Below are 23,931 nucleotides of genomic sequence, written 5' to 3' on the forward strand. Positions count from 1 at the left end.
AGCTAACTGTGTTGAACTGTCATTGATCATGTCATTCTAGAGGACAAAAACTGCGCGGTATTCATCCCTGCTTAGGTCACAGCTCTGTGCTCAGCACCTTTCTGTCAGCCACTCTCACTAAATATTTAATTGAATCCCAGGTGAAGCTCTATTATAAGCACATTCCTAGAAACCTCTGCCCTTAGGGCCTTGCATCTAATGCTCTGACTATCCAGGTTCACATTTATTAAAGTTTGATGTTAATGTTTAGAGGTGTGAGGGAAACGGAAGCTGGCTTTTTATTTTGTTAATTTTTGGTTCATTAAATGAAGTCAATGTACATTAACATTAAAATTAACATTAAAATTAATCTGGTTTTCTGTTTTTCAGCCTGAATATTTATGTAAAGCACTAAAGGATTTTGGGAACAAGTACTATACAAATATAAAATATGAATGCAAATCTTCAAAAAGGTGCCTAACAGTGAAAAAAAGAAAATGAAAACCACATAGAGAGTTGATAATTTAAGAGGGACAAAATTATTAGGGAGTAGGAGGTGAAGAAAACCTGAGTTCTTTTATTCCTCAAGCACCGTGGGATTCCTTAGGCTTTCAATCACTGCCAGGGTCACTGCTGCTAGGATCTTAACACCTGCACACACAAACCCATGGCCAGCCTGGAAGCTGAAAAGATTTGAGTTTATAATGGCTGGTAGAGTTATCTGAAAGCACAAGAATGCTCTACTTAATTAACTGAAAGTGTACCTTTTATTATAGCACACATATTTTCAAAAATGCTATACAGAAGCCAGAGAAATTTCCTCTGCCTCTAGGGAGGATTATTTCTATACCATTTAAAATTGATACTTACATTGTAAAAATAGTTTTAGGAAAGAAGTCGATCATTCCATCATTTAATAAGGGGAAATCTTCCAGATAAAATGAGCTTGTAAGATGGACGCATGTGCATGCGCGCACACACACACACACACACACACACACACACACACACATACTATTTCATGAATACACATATATTCATCTCATTGGCCAAATAACCAGCATGCTCTTGTTTACTGAAAAAGTAAGCAGCACATATGTGAAAATACCAGTGATTTTACTCTATTACTCAATCTATTGTGAATGTGAAAATAAATTTTGCAAGCACTCAGTTATCTCATGTTCTTTATTCCCCACCAATAAATCTTCACATCTCCAAGGGAGTTATACATGTGATGACCTATAATGATATTCATCTCGGCATGCTCATCCTTATCATTAATCTTCTACTGGGCATAGATCGCTGAAAGGGATTCTCTAAGTGACTGATGATAGTGGTATAGTTCCCAGTGACAGAGAGTACATCTGTGCACGCAACTCATGACATATTAGTAACGAGACACATTTCCTAGTACTGTGTCATAGCCTCTAATCTATAAACTCATCTTTATCATATACAAGATCATAGAGACTTATAGTAAAGTGATATAGTAGAGGATAGAGATCGGGAGAAAGAGAAGGAGAGAAAGACAGAAAAGAGAGGTAAGAAGAAAACAAAAACCAAAAAAAGTAAATTCAGATGAGAATTTGAGGAGTTTTAAATGTTATTTTCATTATATTTCAGTACATACAAAATTTAAGTTATTTAGTGATTTGCCACCCTCTTAAATACATTGTTTGAGTACTAGAAAGTAGAGAATTTGGTTTGTGATGGTGAAAGAAACAATGAAAATACAGTCCGACAATTGTTGATCTCTACTGATAGAACTATAACTTTAAGATTTTGATTAATTATATTAGATTTTTCATAGAAGAAGGCTGGGAGAAATAGAATATGGTCATCAGTTGTACATAGTTTAAACTATATTAATTTTTGGCTTTCTACCTGGTAAAAAAAATTAAATACATTGGACCAAGATAAATACTGGGAAATTGACATTATTTTAAAATGAACGACTTGTAATTTACTAGGGGCTGTTCTTGGAAGGTGTCCCAGAGACATTTACAAGTAAAGAAAATGGATGTGTGATAAAATCAATAGTTGTGCCAGTGAGGAAAATCAAGTTGTGTTATAATGCTTTATCTTTGACACTTTAATTGGTTTGTTTGTGTGTGTTTCTGTGGCACTGGGAATTGAGCCGGGGTTTGACACATGCTAAGCAAGCACTGAGCCACTGAGCTACATCCCAACCCATGTTTTGTTTCTTCAGACAAAACCTCTTTAGGTAGATCAGACTAGCCTTGGGCTCACATCTCTGCTACCCCCTCTTCTGACTCTGGGTTATAGGCACCTGTCGTCTTGTTCTTAATAGCCTACAGAAAGTTGTATCAATTTTTGCAATTTTTTATTCATTGCATCCAAACTGGAATGTTCATTTGGAATTTTTCAATATTTAAATAGTATTAAATTACATGTACTTTTTTCTATGACTTTAACACCTGTGTTTATAAAATTGTTACCACATTAGAATCTCTTTTGCCCTATGAAATGTTCTCCAACAAAATTGTAATTTTAGTATTTTCCCCAGCAAACTGTGTACTTTGCCTTCAGAGAAAAGAAGAGACAGTGTAATAAAAAGCCAATGGGGAATTCCTACTTTAAAAAACTTAGTAGTACATACATGCACCTACACACCTTCCGTCCTTTTTCATCCCTTTTTGCTCCCCAGCCCCTCTTTCCCTTCATCTCTTGATCTTCTTCCTATTTGAACAAGCTGTACTCCCTCCTTCCTATCGTCTTTATGCTTTGCTTGTTGTTTATAATTTGGGTTTCCCATATAGGAGCAACCATGTGGTATTTAAACTTGCACGTCTGTTTCATTCACTCAATATTACAGTCTCGGAATGCATCCATTTTCCTACAAATGATTAAAATTTAACTTTCTATATAGCAGAGCAGTACTCTATTGTGTACAAATACCACATTCTTTATCCATAGTATTTCTTACGTTAAATACTATTAAAGTCCAAGGAAATTCATTCTAAATGGATTATATAAATAGCTCTGTTACATATGCCAGTAATTAGCACATGGACATGGTAGTGTAAGTTAAATAACTTTAACATGTACCATAAATTGACAGGAAGCTTCTGTTGACAGAAATAGTATTCTTAAAGGGACTTACATATTGGCAGATATGTTGATCTAAATTGTGAAAATGTTCGTAGTGGCCCATTAGAAAAGCCTGAGCACTGCTTGATATGTTCCTGTCCCTATTCCAAAACAATTCTCCCTGTAACTCTAAAGAAATTGTTCGATTGCCAAGGGTATGCGAACTTCCAAGAACTGCTCTTGGTCTTGGAGACAGGCTGAAGGGTATCTTTTCTGCATTTGAAAGAAAAGAAGGCAAGGGAGAAAAGTTGTTGACAGTGAGCATAGTAAATGATGATTGGTGCCTAAGAAGAAAGCCCAAGAAGTTTTATCAGTAGGAGAAATTTTTAACAAGGCTGAAAAATGTGTTACCAGCTGTGGAACAGCTGCAAGAAGGGAAAAATTGCAAGATATCTTGTCTGATCCAATTCTTGTAACTGTTGTTGGGGGAGGAGAAAGTGTAATATCTCCAGCTTTTCATCTGTTTTGTTTTAGACAAGCTCAAGAAACACAAACTGAAAGCCTGCATCAAACAACAATTCCATCCTCTGTGGAACCTAAATTTCACCAGCACTATCAAACATCCCAAAGATGTCTATCTTGTGTACACTTTGTATCTATTTCTGAAAGCACTTTCACAAGAACTCACTTGAGACTATTGAGCATTCCTAATGGGAAACACTTGAAGTGGACTTTTGGTTTAAACATGGAAAAGGTAGGGCCTTTGTCCTTGAGGTCTCGGCTTATTAGTTATCTTTTTTGAAATACATACACATTAGTAAAGAGTATGACTGCAGAGGAAGACTACCTGATGGAGGAGAAAAAAATAGGATATTTACTCCTGTGCTTGACAATAGCTTCTATCCAGACACTTGACAGATTAAAAGCTACTGATCAAATTGTTGCCTGGGAAGCATTCTACAACTATAGAATGATTGGTTCTTTTTAAGTATCAATTAGTAAACATATCACAGGTCCTTGGTAGTGTGTTCAGGCTTAGAAATCTTCAGCATTAGGCCTCCCTAGGATAACAAGAAAGCAAGAGTTCATCTGCTGGACTTTAGCCTCCCGGGCAGTTTCCAAGGAAACTTGGTTGAGGACACTAATTTTTTTTCCCAGTTAGATGCTTTTACCTTGTTTTGTTTTATTTCATTTTTTGACTGTTAAATTTTAACTAGAAATGTGTGATGCCCAGATACAAATATTCTAAATTCTTGAGATCTTCCTCTAAAGTAAACAAGTATATGTCCCCACCCTTCTCTTGCCATGGTTGTGTATGTGTATGTTTGCAAAAAAATTCAGCCTCCCTCCACCTCCTAGCAGGTAAAATGATTTATTACAATGTGGGGCTTGGGAGCTGATTCAGTATTGTCACTCACTGGTGTCTTAATGTGCCACTTTGAATCATCTCTTTTGGTCCATTGCCCCTCAGAGAGACAGTGAGAGTGGATATGTGAACCTCTTTGTAGTACCTGGAAAGCAAATTCAAAAAAGCAACCTAGTGTATGGTTACTTGAAGAAATGCTAAATTGGAATGCTCCTCTATCAAAAACAGTCAGGTCTTTAGGGAGCATGTCAGACAGAGAGGCATCAAACATCAAATCCAGCCTAAAGGTGGAGAGTGGGGAAAGAGATCAGTTTTCTGGGTATCGAAAAGCTTGAACTTATAGCAGCTGAAATTGTTTAAACAGCATTCTTATCTTTAGATGGTTTTATTAATTTTTAAATTAATTTTAGTATAACAAATTCCAGTATAAATGTCATTAAATATTGCAAATGTACTAGTAACAAAACCCGGAAAACTTAGAAAATAGAGACAAAGTCAAAGTTAAAAAACAAAACAATCTATCACCTAGTTCCCAGAGATAATATTTTATTATTTTATTTTTTTCAGTTATTTTATGCTTATATATATTTAAAATATAATCATCCCTCATATTCATGGGCAGACCTCTAATTTGGACAGTAAAATCCACATGCACAAGTCCCTTGTGTAAAATGCTGTCGGGTTTGTGTATTACCTATACAGTCTTCCTATATGTTAAATAATTTCTAGATTAATACTAATACTTAATAAATGTGAATGCTATTTAAATAGCTTTTAGATAATAATTACAAGGGACAAGTGTGTACTATTTGAATACAAATACAATATTTTTCAAATACTTCTTAAGTGGTTGAATCTGGTTGAAAAACTGAAGGATATAAAGTATCAGTTGTATAGAGTTGTGATATAATTTCTTAATTCTCTTCTGTTTCTCTTTGTATTCTAAATAAACATATGTTAGTTATGACCATATTTGTATTTTGGGTAAATTTTTTCACTTATCATTTTTGGAACTTTATTTACTGTTTTTGCATAATGATGATTCTGACTTTAATGACTGATATTCCAGTACATTCATTAATAAATACATTTTAAGTATATTTAGGTGATCTTAAATTTTACTTATTATAAATATGAGTTTTAAAGTATCTGTGTATTTAAGAACTTCTTCTTTTTGTATTCCATTAAACCATAAATTTATTGCTACTATCTCATTTCACAGTGGCCACATAATATACTAAACTGCAATGATGTTTGTAACTGGCTTCTTGAGTCAAACAAATAATGTACTAATGTAAAAAATACACACAGAGAGTTTTAAATCAGTTTGCTATGTGTGGCTGGGAAACAGTACAATCCAGTATAATACCCAATTTTTGTCTCAGTCATCATGATTGCATATCCCATAGCTAATCATTTATAATGAAAGAGGCAAAAATCTGAATCATGATATGACCTACAACTAGCAGCTATGGCTATAGTATCTATGTTTTCAGCTAAAGTTATTAGTGGTCATAATATTTCCACTAAAGGTGTTTACACTTCTATGTTTAATCCCACATGATTGGCTATTCACATAAGAAAAATCTTAAGACAATCCAGTTTATTGAGATTTTGATAGAAACAGCTTTTTACTAGCTTGTTTAGAAGGCTAATCGCTTTTCTTCAATGGCAGATTGATGTTCTAAACTACCAGAGTATGAACTATCCTTACTTTCCTATTGACTTAGGCTGAAATTCTGTATTACTTACATTGTCTTACTATGACTGATCTTAATTGTATCTGAATCATAAGACTATTGGTTGGCCTTGACTGATCCTATTTGAAATCGGTATGCGTGTTAGAATCAACCCTAAAAGTAGAGGAAACTACTCTGAGCATGACAAGATGTAAAGGATATCCATACTGGTATGAATCAGTAACAGCTCTCAAATACTACAATGCAGTCAAAGATAAGTTTTTATAAAAATAGGTGATAGTATGTTTAACTATAATAAGCCAGTGTTGTCGACAAATCTATTGAAAATAACAAGAGAAAACATAGTAGCTACGGAAGATCATTTATATTATAGTTTTATAAGTCCTATCCATTGCATGATTATCTAGGAAATTGTTTCGTTGTCTTGTTATGACTTGGTTTTCCCTATAATACAGAGAGGATAGGAACAAATACTCTGAGGAAGAAACCTGAAAAACCCGAGGCTTATTTTGTAGCATTATAATATAAATTCTAGCAATCTATTGCTTGCTGATTAAAATGACTCTGGACTGGTTTCTTCAGCTCAACTTCAGCATATGCAGAGATGGGGACGGCTATCACAAAGAGAATGAGAGATGCGATGGTAGTTGGTATTGTTTTCCCTAATTTGGAACTTGAGGACCTAAAAAGACTCCATCATCCTGTAATGATTTGATTAGTTCTATAATATGCAATAAGTATATAAAGTGGGTGAAGTTAGGGACAACTATTTGTAAGAAGCTAGAGACAGTTAGATAAGGTAGATCTCCAGTGGACTTGCTTTGAAATCTGTATTTCTTTAAATTGTTTTTTTTATTTTTTTTTAAAATGTTCTGTTCTGTTTTGATATGGTTAACCTTATCCTCTTAGAGATGTAAAACAAATAGGTGGGACTGATAATCATATTACAGAGCTTTTGTTCGGCCATAGAGCAGAATGGTTTGTAGGGTCATTTTTTTTTTGAATGTCATTCTATATACTTTAATTCTATAACCTCAACAGCCATTTCGAAGATGACAATTTGTAACTTATCAACTGGCAATTTCTTACCTTTTGTTTGTCTGTAATTTAGAATTATTTCTACCCTTTTTTTTTTAATTTCCATGTATTTTTTTTCGTTTCCTTTTCTTTAAATAAAAAAAAAAAAGACAATGAAAAGACTATCTGTTAGTCAGACTGCTTAAATTAAATACAACCACTTTCTACTATTAAGAAGACAGATATACTATGATAACGTATGTACTTAAAAATAATACCTTGGTATAATAAAACTACATAATTTCCTTCCTCTATAAATAAAACCCAGTGTCAAATATGCTTAAATCATGGTTTCATGTAATAGTGCTCCTCAAAAGAAAACAGACATAAATAATTACTAAATAGGAACCTGACTATATGCCATTAATACTAATAGCAGGTCTTGGAATCAAACTCATTAATGCATTTATCTAAAGGAGAAATCTAATTTATGTCTTATATTTATTCATGTTGTATGATTAATACAAAGCATGAAGGTAGATTTTCTTGATCAGGAGCATGATTTTAATCTGTATATAACAGTGTTATGTAATTTTCTTACATAAACATTACAATTAAGTTCAATCGATGGTATTTCACATTTAAAGTTTTATAGCTGCTCCTCGTTCCTCCTTCATCTTTAATCTGGTGATTGAGGTACACCCTTAAAATTTAGCTGTGATGAAGGTAAGTTGTATGTGGATCGTGGACTTTGCCTATGAGCTTCTTCTCTATCAGCAACTGTATACTGAGGAGCCAAGATTGCCTCCCGTACCGTTACACCTGGACTTTTGCTTGGTATATGGTAGGGTTTCAAGTTTAGCATCAAATGGATCTATGCTTAAACTGTTTTTCACGTTTTTACTCTTTTGCTCCTGGTACCATCCATTCCGTCTCCCACATTAAAAACACCAGTTTCAGAATTCTCCCTCTGCTCCCATCTAAGTGTCTACTGATTCTCTCTTCCCTCACTTTCTTTTCCGTACAGGGTTGTACTTAGAGTTTTAGAATTTTTTTCCGATATTTCAGTGGCTCTCTCTCCAATTCATTCTTTTGAAGGATTCCAGAGTTACTTAAAACACACATGTAATCGAGCCCCTTAAATACCCTGGACGACTACACACTGACTCTGAGATGCCTTCCAAACATGCCAGCATTGCAAATGCACAATCCTGTCAAGATCAAATAAACTTCTATTTTCAGAGTGAATTTTTTAGTTTCTTTCACACATGCATTAGTCATGCCTCAAAATCTGTATGTGTTTTAGCCTTTGTGCCTAAAATACTCATCTCTTTTTCAAGGAAAGAACTTCCACCCTTCCCTTCAGTTAGGAGTTCACCAACTTTTTGGCACCAGGAACAAATTTCTTGGAAGATGGTTTTTATACAGATTGTGGTAAGGGGCAGTGGATGGTTTGAAATGACTCAAAAGAACATGAAACTTCGATGCACCGCATGTCCTGTTCACAGTAGGATATGAGAGCCTATGAATATCTTCCATGCTTGCAGATCTGGTAGGAGCTAAAGCTCAGATAGTAATGCAAGCCGTGGGAACGACTATAAATACAGATGAAGTGTCACTTGTTTACCTACTGCTCACTTTCTACCATGTGGCCTGGTTCCTAATGAGCTGGAAGGATTAAGGACCCCTGCCATAAAACCTGTTTTTTCTTTTTATTATTCTACTTTTTATTAGTATATATGACTGAGTTCCTCGCACAGAGTTGGTTCATGTACATAACACATCTTAATTCCTTTCTTCATCCCCTTTCCTTCCCCTCTCTCAACTTCTTGATCCCTTTTCCGTCTCTTAAGATCTATCTCCCTACTTCCTATTTGCTTTCTTTTATTTTGCTCTTTTTTCTAGTTTGGATTTCCCATGTCACCTTCTGGAAAGCCTATTGTGATGATGCTGGGTAATATTTCCAACGGAGCTGCAATGGGTTAAGACATCACAGCTTCAGTTTGAATGGACTCTATCCTTTGGCACATCACTGACCCCAGCCTGTTATCTGAGCTCATCTGTAAGAAGGAGATGGCAAAAGTAGCTCCTCCTAGGACTGTGATGGTTATATGAGTTCACTGCCACATGTAAAACTCTTGGATTTTAGTGAGTGCTTCATAACTATTAGCTATTTGTAAGACTTCTGTCTTTATACTCTGATATGTTATTCAGTTACAGAATTTATTTCATTATATATTGTCTTTCTGTATATCAGTCCCTGCCTCTAGGACAGCCATACAGCTTGCAGGCTACAACATCTTGCCTTTAAAAAAGCATTAAACACAGTTCTAAGCATTAGTACTCAGTGGTTATAAAATGAATAAGTTAATGAATCAACCCAGACAAGTAATACACCAGTGGTATTTCTGTGTCTTTGTTGTGCAAGTCAGATTGCATTTATTCTATTGCCGAGTATTTGTGGACTTGTGTTGGTGAACTAAAATTCAAAAATCTTTTAAAATTATGTCTTATCCTTAAAAGTAGTTTTGTAGCCCTCTCACTTATGATATAAACTTTCCATTGACATGGAAAAGCCATCATTCCTATTAGTCTTTGTTTTACCTGTTCAGTTCATGACTGATGTTAGTATATATTGTTTTACTCCATACTTTATTTTGTCCCAATGTATATACATGGTTCAGCATTAGAAAACATTATAAGTATCTTGTTGGTCTTTAAAAATTAAACCTACCCTTTGAGTTCTCTGAGAGAAGACTTGCTTCATTTGCTCTTTTCTGTTGAGAAATGCTGTTTTTCTAACGCCTTTGTAGTGACAGAAATTGAAGGGTGAGGGAAAATCTGGATCCTTTCTCTTCTGGGTCACTTTGCATGAAGAGTTCTTTGCAGCCATGTTCAAATGATTTATGTACATATTGTAGACACAGTAACCACAATCACAGAGCAATTCCTAACGTTTAACCTGCTTCATTCTGAGTAGCCATTCCTGACTGCTAGATATAACATCTGCAGTTTTGTTATTCTTATATCCAAATAGGATGAAAAGTCAGAAAGCTAAAGTCTGACAGAGTTGTTCATTTTCATTGGTAATGCCTGTAGGGTGTGTCTGCTTATGAGTAGGTGTGCTTTAAGTTTTAGTTTGTATTATCCAAAACTGTATGACTTTTTTTATTTTTACATAACTAGGACATGTTTCTTTTCCTTATATTATTTTCTCCTAACTCAAGAGCAAGACACATGAAGAAAATGTAAATACTTTCCTTTTGTTATTTCCTAGTCACTTTCAAAACTTGTGCAGCCTCTAATGGTCAAGCAGATCACTAAGGCCAGCTACAAATAAAGAGAAACGAAATCAAATTCTGCCTTTTGACGGAGGAATAGCACAAATACATATGGCACTTTATGATGAGAAAAATAGTATCTCTTTTAGATTATAAGATCCAAAAGTAACAGAGTAATTTACAATAAGACATTTGATAAATGATTTTAATCACAGTAATGATTTTTTTGATATTTAAGAAAGCCTAATTTTTTGAGTAATTATATTGATTTTGCATAAAGTGGATATTCAGTTGATGAAATAGTCAAACTTGAGAAAAAGTCTTTGTATAACCACTTTCCAATAACATGCTCTGCACGTGTGTTTTATTTTACTTTATTTTTTAAGCTAAAGAGACTCTGGCCTTTTTGGGAACAATTTGTATTTCATTTTTCTATCCCTAGCAACTGTCTTAGAATTTAGTACATGATAACTTACATGTTTATTTTATTGAATTGAGTTAAACGTGGATTTTGAGGCTGACATAGCCAAATTATTGACTCCCCTGAATGTGCCAAGAAGGAGCATGAAATGTAGCCTGACCAAGGCTAAGTCCAACGGGAGGTACTGGTATAAATGCCAGTTAATATGGCTCCAGGTGGTGGTGTCAGTAAATCTTCCTTTGTGCCATAGAACGTTTAAGTAATCATCCACTTAGCATAAATCTGTGCCTATAAACTTTATTAGTTTTATAGGAAAGGGGAGCACACAAAGTGCTTCTGCAATGCCACTTTTCCCGTTAGAGATAAACCAATCTAACAAGAGTCAATACTAAGTTGAAAATCCGTACTTCACAACTTTCAATACCATAAATGAAAACATCTTTTTTTCTTTTGTACCAGGGATCGAACTCATGACCTCACGCTTGCTAGCCAGGTATTTATGCTGCTTAGCTAAACCCCCAATCCAAAAACATCCTCTTAATCATGGATGGAATTTGCTCTTTTAAGCTATGATCTTGTGTTGCTCTGTTAATTCCAAATTTAAAGAATTCTTGCCTGATGAAACCACTATATAAGCAGAGACCATTGTTCATTGTATAATGTGAAAATGTTTGATGCAATTCTTATGCCATGTTGCTAACCGAGAAATCCAGAATTTTAATTGCAGGAATGGACATATTTTGTAATTTGTTTTAATCTTGAGGCAGTTTTATGAGATTCTAATTACTTCTGAAATGGATCTCTCTTTTCTGTATTGGAAAAAAACATTATTTCCAAAAAGTCCTATTTACTATATTTGTCTGTTAGGATAATTCATTTAAATTATTTTACAATCACAAAATTTTATATTATATTTTTATTTAGAACTCTTAATTGGTAATTGTTACTGTCAAATTAGAGTATTGAAATAGAAAATATTGCTATATAGTTCCACAATATGCCTTATGTTCCTGGTTTACAGGCTTGAAAACTAAGGAATTAGAGACTGCAAAGACTCATCAGTGTTATTTAAGACAGTGTTATACCTGTAGAAATTATTACTATTTCATGATCCATTCTACTGCTTTCTAGATATTTCTAGTTCTTGTGCCTACCTTTAAATATTTTTACACATTAGTGAATGTAGCAAGCTCATATGTTTAATAAATTAATTTTATAGATATAGTCTTCCCATTGGAGACCCACTATTTAGCTGGTAATTTGTCCTACTAGCTCATTATCTTATACATTTCATTAGTAGTAGCTTTTATTATTAAATTGTTTATCTGTATACACATATATAAAATTTGCACAATTGTTATCTTTTTCAATCTCATATCCTTTGTCCCCTCACCATCATCACCTCCTAAGAATCTGAAGGTAACTTGGTTTTCTGCTGATTCTTTCCTTCCATTTGGCAACCATTTTATTTCCCTGTTTTGAAGTGATGCAGTGAGAAAAAAAAATGGCTGCCTTTTGTTTATTTCCTTGTACATTAGCATGATGACATCATCAAGGATATTAACTGTAATGTACATGTCTTTAGGAACCCAGATGTAAGATATAAGCTAGGAATACTTTCTTTCCTTTTTTTTTAATGGTCAAAGGTTTGTAGCTTTATTGTGGCTTTTGTGTGCAGAGGGATAAACCAACATGAACATTTTGGAACAAATGCATTAAAATGGTGACATTTAAAACATATTTAAATATTTGTTTTAATGTTAAGAAAAATCTGCTGTATAAGTTATGAAACATTCTAGATCAATGCTAACTCTCCAGATAATATCATAACGGAAGACGTTATGACACAATATTTAAAGACTAGACTATTTAGCTACATTTGTCTATTATTGTCATGATTAAATTTTTTTTTAAGTTTTCAGTTGACAATAAAAAGTTTATAGCGTAATGTTTTTCCAGTAATTTCTTATTGATTGATGGCTTAAGTAGGTCTGTATGTGCACATTTGTAAAAATGCATATGCATATAATGTATATACATTCTTTACTGAATTATTCCCAAGGTCTATTAAAATTGCTATATCTAACTATGAAAAAAAATTTATTTTCTGATGATTACTTATGGTACTTCTGACTTCCCTTTCTGTGTTCTTTGTTATACTTTGCAAGTATTGTCCTAAGGTTTTTATTGAGACAAGCAACAAGCTTTTAAACAGCAATTCAATTCAGACAGATTATTAAAACAATAAGAAATAGATGCTTTTATTAAGCTTCAGTAACTAAATTTTTTTAAAATTTGGAAATTCACAGTCCATTTTCCATCTCAGAAAAATAATGTTAGATAATTTGAAAATATTTTAGGAAGATGATAATCCAAGTCTTTACACACACACACACACACACACACACACACACACACAAATATCTGTGCAGCAGAAAATTTCTGTAAATGTTGAGTAGTCCCCTCTGCAACTACTTGTTAGCACTGCAATCAGATAAGGTAAACCATATGCTTTATTGTGGTAAGCTGTGTAAAATAAATTACTGCAGTTTTAAGAATTAATATGAACCATATGTCCTTTATATCTTAAGCTTGAAATCTTCATTGTTCTTTTAAGACAGCTGTTCTAGGAATGTGTCATCTTTTGAGAAAAAAATTAATCAATCACTTCATTTATATACATCAATACAAGACAGTCATTTTCATTTACCTTATCAGAAGGAATTAGTATATCTCCTTTTATTCATATATAGTATCTTTCAGTGATTGAGATTTTAATAGGGGAGATTTGAGAGAAACAGCACGCATTCTTTTAAGAAAAAACAAAAAAGAAAGAAAAAATGCCAGCACTCAAAAGGTTAAAACATAGTGTCATGTATTAAAGCAAGGCTTTTAATAACATTTGTACAGCAGTACTTTAAGAAAGCGTAAGGTAAGAAATAGCTTTTTGCAAGTTCCCATTCCTTAAATTGTTTTCCAGCCTCCTAACATAAAAATCAGTTAACTTTTTTGAATGCTTGCTCAAACATTTTCTGTAATCATAAAAAATCCTGTACTGGGATTTCCATAAGTTGTGTTACATTAATGACTTAGAGCAGCTCCCTAATGTTATTTCTTCCTCCTAGTAGACCTCAGCTGATAAAAATATCCAGAAACTCAGTGAAGTCAGTGGCACGCCTGGCTTTCTCAGACAAAACTCCATGTGATCACATATAGGCAGCCTCAGTGAGGCTGATGCCGTGCAGCAAGCAGTAGGTAATGAGTCTTTGTGCAGAGTGAAGCTCTTGTCGCTGAACAATAAAGCATATGGTACCAGCAATAAAACACAGGGCTGGGAAATTTAAGAAGATTCCACTGAACCAGGAAGAATGGTGCCTTCCACGATGCTGACACATATTATAAAATGATAATCAATTTATTTTGGATCCTAATGAATAAAGAGTACAAGGATTAAGACTACAGCTATTTGAACAGGTCGGTGATTTTATAAATTCCTCCAACAGTTCCTTGTGTTTAATTGAATTTAAATTAGCATGGGCTGATGTGTGTTTTGCCTTAAACAAAAACTTTACAAGATATCTGTAGTGTGTAATATGACAGATGCACTTGAATTGACCCAACATGATCAGATTTTTGATGTAGTCAGATAAAGCAGAGAAATTTTGATTTCATTATATTAAGCTGAAAAGTTATTTATTCTATTAAAAATGTATGAGTAAGAAAAAATTCATTCAAGCATTTCTCATCTGTGTATGCAGATATAATACAAAACAGAATACTACTAATAAATAGCTCAAGTGAAAAGGTTCAAATGTATGTTTTCCAGCATTAAAAAATTCTGTATTGCAATAGTTTGTATCTTATAAATTAGGTTAATCATTCAAAATTTATTGATTTTTTAGTATGCTCAAAAACAGGTTTAAAATATTTAAATCAATTAAGAAAAAATTGAAATAACTATTTAAAGCAATTATAATACATTAATATTTATATTAATTTGTATGTGCTTTTATTTTTCATGTTATGTTTCTTTTGACAAATGGACATGATTATTACATAAAACCATTTCTTTCATAGAAATTATTAATTCACATATGAGTAAAACAAATTAGCTTAATTTTAAAAACCAGAATGGGCTAATTATGTAATAATGCATATTTTTACTGGTTCAACATTTAAAAGGGGGGAATATATGTGTTAACGTATATTTATAAAAGCACATACACACACGACCTTTTTCTATTTAGAAAATAACCACTTCGGTTTATGAGCAGTATAGAAGTTTCTGTATGAAATAGATTGCTACGTGTAGGAAGCCAAGGGAAGAAATAACTAGGAAGTAACAGCACAGCGCTAAATATCTTTGCCAAAGACAGACAAAAATTACTGCTATGTGCATTTTTAACTGTATAGGTTAACTTTGCTTTACATTTTTACTGCTGTATTATTTTAAAAGCATCTTGGGATCTGAATTCTTTGCCATTAATTTTTGGACACCATGGAGGATGATCGTCTCTAAGGCACTTGGGCACATTTAACATTTTGCAGAATTACTATAGTGACTTCGTGTTTTTGTATAGTGCCTAATATAAATTTATGACTGCAAGACGCTGTTTAAACCACCACAACAAAAGAAGTAGCCATGTGACTGATTGTATGTATTATGCATATTTAATGGTTTTTAAAAGCTGTGTCTCCAAAACAAGAGAAGTTAATGAAAATTTTAAATTGGCCTTCCGCACGTATTTAAATGAAGTATTTGACTATTTGGGTTTCCTTGGTTACCAGAGTCGCTGCAGACAGCTTCTTTTGGTGGGGATGGGGTAAACGGGGCGAACAGGACTGGGAAACAAACGTGGAAATTATGTATCCATTAATAGAGCTGAGGAATGTCAGCCAGCAAGCCCGTGCCCACTGCCCCCCGCGCATCCCTGTTCTCCGGGATTCAGGTGCCCTGGCAGCCTGTACTGCGGCTCCACAATTCCTTACCCAGCATTCCGTTTCAGCTGCTGGAGCCCTGCCTGAGCCTTATGCAAATGAGACCAGCTCCCAGGCTTTGACTGCAGAAGCAGAGGAGGGGGGCAGAAGGGAGTTCAAAGGTCACAGAGCTGGTGGAAAGCTGGCTCAGTTGCCAGAAAAAAAATGTATCCTGGGCTTCTCTGCAGCAGTGTTTTGCAGCAGTTAAATGAAGTCTGCTGTATTTCTGAAAGCGAGGATTTTGCAGCGTGTGTGCCGTAATCACTTAAAGTGCGTGCAGGTACGGTGACATTTCGGGATGCGCCTGGTTTTATTTTCATCAAAGGCATTGATGGGGATTGGCTCTTTAAATTCATTGTGGCAATTGGCAGGGTATTCCTGGTTTTCAGTCTTTCCTTAACTGTTAATTCTTTTTTGTTTTCTTCAACGTTTTCTCTATTTGAAACTTTTGTTTTTGTTCCGATGGAATAATTTCATGTGAGAAAAATTTAGGTTTGGGCTTACAAACAATTTCATTTTATGAGTAAGTTTTGGGTTGTAGACAGCTGTCTGAGTTGAAATGTGGAGATAAAACGTTGACTTACGTCTTCTAGTGGATTCTCAGATTTTTTAGGAAATATATTTGAAATCTAAGTTCCTAACCTAGTCTTAATGAGGTATGTGGAATTAAATAATGGAGTTCTTTTGTTCAAATCCCATATAATACCGTGAGGATAGGTTTAGTAAGTTTTATTTCATTGGAAGAGATCCTTTTTTTGGTTTGTTTTGAGAGTTTTTTATTGTATAGTTTATTGCTGTATGTTTTATCAAAAAAATAATTTCTCATTTCTAGGTTAGATCCCTTAAAGTCTCCTTTGATTTTGCTAATTGTTATTTTCTTTGGGACTTTTCAGACAATGCTTTTTTAAAATTCAACCAACATGTTCAACTTCCTATGACTCTTCCTTTCAGTGCGTCTGGATTGTAAAGTGATCCTTATAAATGTCACAGGCAGGACAAAAGTCTATTTTTTTTCCATCCACAAAATATCACACTTTTGTAAAATGTGAAATTACATCATAGTAAAGTCTGCCCTGCACCAAACAAATGTGTACTCACTTTTATTGTTCATATCCCTTTTCAATTTTCAAAACATTTTAAAATAAATTTAAAGTAGCTCAAATTTTTATCCACATCATTAAGAAATTTAAATGTATCAACTCAGAAGTTGCAATGCCAAGTAGGAAAAAATGTTATTTTTATTTGCATTAACCATAAGTCTGTCTATATTACAGGTTGTAAATGAATCAAATCTATTGGAAAAGATGAAGAGGCAAATAGCATTTATTTATGAAATTACTGCTTTTTTGCTTTTCTATCTGCATAAGATATTTAAAAACAAATTTTATAATGCTTACATGCAAACAACTGGTATATACTTAGATAAACTTAATTGTTTTCTCTGCACTGGAAAAGAGGTGTTAATTTTATTTTGATTATGATGAGCTAGTTTGGCAACAGTATCTTTTATTTAAAGGGAGGAAGGGGAGTTGAGGGGGAACCAAAACAAGAAGATAGCCATTTAAAACAGTGAAGGACAATTATTTAAAATATTTATAAAACTCACTTTGTAGTGGTTATTCTTTGCCAGATTCTTGCCCTTTATCACTGTGTGGGGACATTATGACATTTGCCCAGAATCCTAAGATTAATTTAGGCTAAAGGAATTTATGTTTTGTATGTTTTAAAAAATACAAAGACTGCCATTTTTCTTAAACACATTTTTTTAAAACTTTCAGTGATTTCATCCTATTTAAGTTGTTTCCTTTCTCACTTGATCAGAATATACTGACCTCTGCTCCAAACAATATTCATAGATTTCTGATATATATATATATAGTATATATAAAATATTGCACATATTATATATGTTCAAGCAGTCACATAAAGTGATTCATATTGTTTAATCACATTAAATCTAACAATTTTTAATTGAAAATTATTGTACCTTTAGCTCAGGTAGTGCCTGTAGTTTGTGTCTACTAACCTCGGTGTGTACTCGAGGCGGAGGGAGGAAAGAACCAAGGTTAATATTCATTCGGGCAGTCAGATACTTTTAACTTTGCAAATGCAACTGCTACCAGTAAGCACATTCTGAATATAGAAGTAAAAACACAGAGCAAGGGAAAAAAGGAAAGCTCATGAAGATTCTTGGAGGAAACATGATAATAGATAAATGTGAAATAAAGAGAATTGTTGTGCTTCTCTGAGCCACAAGAGAGCTATATATGTCCTGCAGCTAATTTATTGCTTTGAATATCCTAGATAATTTATGTCACTATGCAAATTCACTCAAAACTTTGAAGTCTTTTTGCATTAGATTGAGCCATGCTACTTCCATACAAATCTCACCAGCTTGTACATAGAAAGCTCATGGTCTGAGTGTCTAAAAATATATAAAAATGTATTTATGTAAATACAATTCAAATCAAATTGAAAAGTAAAAGAGTAAATAGAGTAATCTAAAAAGAAATCCTCAGGGATATGCAATTAGTGTACTTAAAGAAATACTGTTATATCAGACTTCAAAGGAATCTTTAAGAAATTTTCAAAACTGAATTTTCTGCTTTCTGATTATCAGTCTGTCTTTGTCATCATTTGAAACTAGAGACCATATTGTAAGCTTGGAAAAGATTTTAGGGCAAACATGTTGTTCTCAGTCTAGCAGCCTGGAACACAGTCTCAAATCTACAAATAACTGTTGTCATCTCAAAAATCTCATGTGTAGGTTTTAAGTTTTGTTATGGCTTTATTTGTCCTTCCGAACTTCTGAGGCCTATGAAATAAAGAACCAAATGATTTCTAAGACAAAAAAAGAAAATACTCAAAGTAATTTTTCGTTATTCAAAACTATCATGTTATTTCAACATAGCATTTCTTAAGAAACACTCAAAGTAAACAGTTGCCAATAATGTGGATTCTATTGTGAACCTTATGAATCCACATTGTTTTGATTTCCTATTCTAGAATTTAAAGAAAATTGTATCAGTTTTGTCAAAAAATAAAAACATAATAAAACTATAGAATTCCTGTAAAGATCCTGTTAGACCTATTCAGACCTATAGAAATGCTGTAATGATATTTTATCTAGTACATTTGGAAGATTCTGGGTTACACAAGCTAATTTTCCACATAGCTGAAGGTTATGACTCTAAATGCTAATAGCTTTCATGGGTACAAAATATAGCAGACATCATTCTGTTTTATCGAAAAAAGTAGAAATCAACTTAGGATTTTTGATGACATCAGAATCATTATCTCTATTATTTTATCCGCCTATTACAAAGTACAAAAGGGCACCCCAACTATTCCTTGACACTAAAAAGCTTTTTAGTATAATATACCTTCATATGTAATTTTATATGCTTCTTAGAAGTTTACTGTCTCTTTTCTCATGTTATTATTCATTATTGTTAACATAGAACTTGCTCGTTGTTTGACAGCAATTTAGACATCAATTTTGTGATCTTTGTTTTACATTTAATTATGAATAACTTAGAGTTTGCTAGGCAAAGGGAGAGAAATAAACATGCTGCTACACTTTTCTTGTACACTAAACTCCTGGCATATACACATACGTAGTATAGTGAGCATGGGAACAGAACAGAAGGAAATTTTATTTTTAGTTTTTCTTATAGTCAAGACATTGAATATTATTTGAATTCAAAATATATGAAAAGGTATTCTTGTTTATAAGTAATAATCTATTATGAAGCTATCAAGGATAATTTGCAATTCCTTGATACCTACTGGAGAAACGAATCTCTTAACTAGTATAAACAACATAGCAATCTTCTTCTGTCATTGGACTAATCAGTGGTACCAGATATATAACTTTTGCTAATTTTAGGGATTGTATGTAGCCCATCTCATGCCTGAGGCCCTTCTCCACTGTGCTAGTGGGGAAGAGCTGTTGCTTGAGCAGTTCTTTATCTGCTTATAACCTTATGAATTCACATGTTCTTGCAGAAAAGCATATAGTTGTTCATGCACATGTTTATGCTTTATATTATCACCAGTTACCAACAAGGAACATAAGACAATGAGCCATTAATCTTCCTTTCTTTGAAAATTCACAGAAAATAATGCCATGTATGTGGTATGCCATCTAAACAGCTAATACCATTTTAGTATATACAGTATTCCCATATACTCTGAAGAACTTTGGCGAACTGAAGGAGTGTTGGTCCCACACACGTAGTGTTAAAAGATGCTCTAAAGATTAAGAAATAGTTCAACATATTTGAGGAATAGCTTCATATTCTGATCCCCTTTTGAATACCAGGTTTTTTTTTTAAATGACTTAAGAACTCACGCTTTAAGAGGGTGAGTAATTTTATTTAAAACAGTAGGACCTTGTAAATACAGAACAACTCATGAAAAACTAAAAACACAACACTTCCATAATACTGTAGATTTTTCTCTTGATAGTACATACTTTTATTATATAGTTAGTTAACTGCATGTCTAATTTAAGGCTCTCTCCTGGAATATAAACAGGCTGAGCTGTGGAGAGGGGACTGGTCGAGAGCTCAAGTTCAAGTCCCTCCCCTGGTGTCAGTTCCAAGATGTGTTCTTTGATTTACAAGCCATGTGGTCTGAGGCAGAGTACTTTAAATCTGTAAGCATTATCTCCTTCACCTCAAAAGCAGTAATAGTAGTTTTTATATCAAAGGGTTTTATGACAATGGAATGGTATGATGCATGCCTGGTGTATAATAAGAGCATTTATAAGTGACTGCTAATATTAATATTTTTCAGCCTGTAGAAGTTGATTCCCTGGTGCTGATAAACAAGTTCAGCTTAAATCCACAGTTATAGAGAATCCTGTTGGATTCGAGTGTCTGAAGAGATGAGTTTTCCAAATTTAGAGTGGTACCAGGACTTTATTGTAGGTTATGTCAGGTAGATCTGAGAGCTAATGCTTAGAATTCAAATGAGACAGAGAACAAGGTCAATATGGCTTTCAAGTTCAAATGACATCAGGCTTCAAAGATACCTTGAATCTAACTACAAACACAATCTTCAAAATAACTTCACATAAAATGTTGCAATATGTACATTTCTGATGTCTCATATTCTAGGTCCTTTATCGTTTCTCAGATTTCAATCTTAATGTTACTATTTTTCTATGTTGCCTTTGTACAATTAAAACAGAAGTTTTTCATCTCTGCTCCATCCAGAGTTTCTGTCTTGTACATAGACTATAAGCTGTTTTATTCCAGAGGAAACCTAAGGTATATTAAGTTCTACCTAAAGACGTAAAAGTGCTAATTTGATCATGAAATTATTTTTATGTCATTTATTTATTGATATTTTAAACTTCTAGTGAATCAAAATAAAATACTCAGCTGTATTATATCAGTTGATTTAGTCACACTTTTTTCAAAAGAAATTTAGAAAATATATCTACAATTTCACTTACAAATTATTTTAATAGTCTAACTCAGTACTTTTTTGATCATCATACATTAGTAAGTTAAAACTTACTAATAAACTGGATGAAAATCATGACTCACTTTTTCAGAAATTGTTTGAAAGGTGAGACTTCTCTAAACATTGATTTACAACTTTTAAAAGATTGTCTGACTTTGTTATTTCTATTGTGAACAAGTTTCAATTTGTGCTAGGAAGACATTCACTGAGACATGAAAATCCTGGTATTTTTAATCTTACACTGCATAGTACTTTTTACTAATTTCTGCTTCAGTCAGTGTTAGCTGCAGGTTGAATAACTATTGTTCTTTGCCTTAGATACTGAAAATCTATATCTCTGCTGTGGTGATAATTCCTGTTAAAGAATGTCTAAAGTAGTTTTTTCAAGTTGTTCTAATTTTTAAAATCTCCATTGTTGTCTGTGTACTATCTTTGGAAGGATTCCAGTGCTTAGATGAAAATGTTTCGGAAGTTGGTCTTATTTTCTTCTGAGACCACTTTAGAATACTTTAGGAGGGAAATACATTTACAAAGTCCCTTTTTCTTCACACTATTCTGATGATTCCTCTAAAGGGAAAGAGTATCGTATCTCCCTAAGTACTCTTTTATTTATACTAGTCTATTTTGTTATTCAATCAGAAACTTTCAAAAGACTGAAGAGAAACTTTTTAAGTGGTAAGAAGGGAAAATGATGCTATATTCCAGTGCTACAATAGTAGTAAGTCCAAATTCTGCCTCATCTGTGTGGTCTTTTTTTCATTAATGGGATAAGTCTTGCCGGTTGTTTGAGGAATTAGGCTAAGTACTGCTCTTTAGTCTTAACAGCAAGCAAATAAAATAAATTTTTCATTAATCTCACTGGTATTTTTTTGTTAGAGTAGAAAAACATAACCTTAAAACAGGGACTTGATCAATTTTCAGCAGTTTTAAAGGCTTACCACGTTCTTGATTGGTTTTCTCTGTCCTGAGTAACTAAAAGAACTTCCTACAAGTTAAATTAGAACAATTTTTCTTTGACCCCCCCCCAGACCAGCATGGATTCATTTATACCACTTTGCAAAATAAAATGGTGAATGTTTGGGGCCCAAAGGCACCAAAATCAGGTTCTGGCTTTCTGACATGAACACCGAACAGAACGTGGAGAGCTGCTTGGGAATCTGCTGCCAGAGTCACAAAGAATCCCTTCACCATTAGAAAGCGGAATAGCCATCTATCCCTTTACCAGCAGACACAAGTCAGTTTACTTGTTTTTAATAGCACAATAAACATAGTAACTGAAAATTTTAATAGAGCAATAAATATATACAAACTTAAAAAAAAATGAAGGGACTGTATCCCTCAGAGGGATATAAGACCTTGATTGTTTTAACTTCTGTTACATCTTTAAGACACAGATAATTACCTAATCATTAAAGAGATACTATTAATGTGTTTGCAATATGTAATAAACACATTCAGCAGAGGGACTGGTACATGAACATATTTCCCTTGGTCCCTTTGACTTGCCCTTCCCATCCGCTCTCTGCCATCTCGCCCCATCCTCAGGCCCTGGGAAGTGACCAGCCATTAGAGTTTGCACACAGAAAAGGGAGAGATTATGAGTAATTAGAGAACAGCCCATCGATAGAGGTCCATGGCTTTGTCATTCAGGTTCAGATAGTGGAGCCTAATTTCTGTAAGCATCTGTTTTTCTAGTCATGACCTCTGCCTTATTTTCATAGATGTGGAAACTGAGACTCAGAGGAGTTACTCTCCTCTGAGCTACTTAAAATTATGTCACTTGTTAAAAACTGACCCAGATGTGGCCGTGCATTTACTAAGCAAGCACTGAAACACATGTTCAGTCTACCAAGAAATTAACAGCCAAACTGATGTGAGCAAACCTCCAGTAAACTAGCAGTTATAATATTGGGCAGTAAATATTGACGGATGCATGGGCAGGTGTTGTGCATATAGAGGGATCACCGTGCCCAGGTTGCTGCTTCCCAGGAATTGTTATGGAACAGAGTTTGCCCTGAAACCTTGAGCAAGTGACCTAAACTTCTAAAAAGGCAGTTTCCTTTATTGCAACTGCCTTTTAGGATTTGAGAAGTTACACAGCATAGGTACAAAGTATCTGGCTCACAGCAGGTGCTTCCTAAATGATAATTAAAAGTGCTATAAATAGAATGAGACAATGTAAACTTCTTTTAAGAAAAACAAGTATCTTTTCTGGGAAATTGTACCTCAACCTAGAACCATTCATGTTATCAAGCCCCAACGTTTAGGTAAGACCAGTTTGGGCAGTTGTTTAAGAGTATGCAGTGGCTTCGCCAAAAGAGTGTTGGCATTGGTAGGGAATGCCCCCAGGAGGTGCAGCAGGCAATTGGGCACACACACCCCAGGAAACCAAGAAAGCTGCAGGGAGCACTGCCCTAGACATGGGGTGACCCTGCTAAGAGGGGTGAAGGCAACAAGTCTCAAACCTCTTTGATATTCTGAGCTAAGATGTTCACAGTTAACCATTTCTTTACATTCTGGATACCCACCAAGGCCAGAAATGCTGACCACTGGAGCGGGTCTTGACCCGAGAGTCTATAATAGATGGTATGTGTTTGTGCTTATGTGCATTTTTTTCTTGGGGAAAATGTTCATGTCTTTCATCAAATTATCAAACTACAAATC

The 23,931-nt window shown here is 34.0% G+C and overlaps 1 protein-coding gene across 3 annotated transcripts in view; it reads left to right on the plus strand.

Moving 5' to 3' along the window:
• Csrnp3 (cysteine and serine rich nuclear protein 3) overlaps positions 1-23,931 on the plus strand; it is a 187,684-nt gene that overhangs the window by 74,575 nt on the left and 89,178 nt on the right. Inside the window, exon 1 of one of the 3 annotated variants that reach the window (XM_005007669.4) lies at positions 13,910-14,289. The exons of 1 other annotated variant lie outside the window; for it this stretch is intronic. The gene's annotated coding sequence lies outside the window, so the exon portion shown is untranslated. Of the gene's footprint in view, positions 1-13,909; positions 14,290-15,928; positions 16,073-23,931 lie in introns of those variants that run through there. One more of the 3 variants, XM_013142628.3, reaches the window with a different exon arrangement.

The sequence above is a fragment of the Cavia porcellus genome, unplaced genomic scaffold (genome assembly GCF_034190915.1).
Source record: "Cavia porcellus strain 051 isolate PalLab524CR breed Dunkin Hartley unplaced genomic scaffold, mCavPor4.1 scaffold_12, whole genome shotgun sequence".
In the NCBI taxonomy this organism is placed as follows: domain Eukaryota; kingdom Metazoa; phylum Chordata; class Mammalia; order Rodentia; family Caviidae; genus Cavia; species Cavia porcellus.